The sequence below is a fragment of the Pteropus vampyrus genome, unplaced genomic scaffold (assembly GCF_000151845.1).
Source record: "Pteropus vampyrus isolate Shadow unplaced genomic scaffold, Pvam_2.0 Scaffold42, whole genome shotgun sequence".
In the NCBI taxonomy this organism is placed as follows: domain Eukaryota; kingdom Metazoa; phylum Chordata; class Mammalia; order Chiroptera; family Pteropodidae; genus Pteropus; species Pteropus vampyrus.
In genome coordinates, this window is record NW_011888823.1 from 5,729,142 (window position 1) to 5,730,611 (window position 1,470).

Genomic DNA, 1,470 nt, shown 5'->3' on the forward strand with positions numbered 1-1,470 from the left:
TCGGGATAGCTTTCTTAACCCTGTAATTCATGAACTGTCATCTTGAAAGCCAACTAAACATTCACATTTTCTGGATTGTGAGTTGTAACTTGATAACTAATCATCTGAGATATTCAATATCTACTATTTTGTGTACAGATAGGTTCTTCTGGTCTGGAGATGGTTGGGTTTGTTCACATTTAAGGTCAAAGAAATCAAGGACACTAGGTCTGAGGACGATACTGAGACTTCAGTTGTGTTAATTAGCCACAGGCTGGGCATGTGTGTGACAGTCCTTCTGAAAACGTACGGGTTTATTAAGTGCTACAGTGTGTTATAACTATTCATTCATGTGCAGGTGATTCTCTCCAAACGGAACTCTTTGAGGTCTATGAATCTCCAGCAAATAGAACAATGCCCAGCATACAGCAAATGCTCAATTAATGTTTCACAGAACTGGTTGAGAGCCATGAAAGAAACAGGACGAAAGAGGAGAATGGATCAATAGAAAACCATCTTCATGAGTGGAAAGACAAATTAGCAACTGGTTTTTTTCTAATGGGAAAAGGAAAGCAATACAGAGTGGCAGGATGGAGTTTTAGGCCATTCCTTCCCACCTTCTTTCTTGGAGGGATCTTTGACAGTTGGACTTAGTATAACACCCTGGAGTTTTGGTGCGGTGGCTCATCAATCCTAGCAATAAACAAGCTTACTATTAATTATTATTTCTGTAGCTGTTATATGCTGAGAAAATAGAAGAATCAGAATATTCTTCTCTCTTCCCTTCAGATGGAACTGGCTGGCTGAGAGCCTGTCATGAGTTCAAATGACTCAAAAGACCGAGGAGACATTAGGAGCACACCTGGAAGAGAACAAGGACAGAGACCAGAGAGGCAGGCTCTTTGATGCCCACCTGAGGCAAACTCCGTGGGGAACTTCAATGAGGAAAGTAAAGGACGATGTTTACTGTCCTCTAGATTCCTGTGTTAAAGGATAATTTTCAAAATAAAATGTAATCATGAATCTCTGATGTAAAACGAACATATGTTAGAAATGTTATTTAAATCATTAATTAATGAGGGAACCAGTAAGATGTGGCAACTGGTTCAAAGAAGAATTCAAAGAAACAGCAATAATGCATCAATGAATTTACAAATATGCAAAACCTGGCATGTTCCACAGCAGGGGAGGAAAATCAATTGTCTTTTCGGGGAAAAATTCATTTGCGTATCTATTGACAAGAATCGTTCGCATTACTGTCAGTTATCTACAACTTAAAGAGCTGTAAATAAAATAGTTGAAAGTTAATAGAAGGCACAAAGGCCTCATGGAGTCAAAAACCCTCGAAGATGACACTTAGACAATACGGAGTTTTCCACTGAAGACAACTTCTAATTTTTTTGGTCTATTTCAAAGGCCTTTACAACTTTCCCTACACCTGCATATGTGTGATTATCCAACGGTAATATTTTCTTTTGGAAAACAGACTAT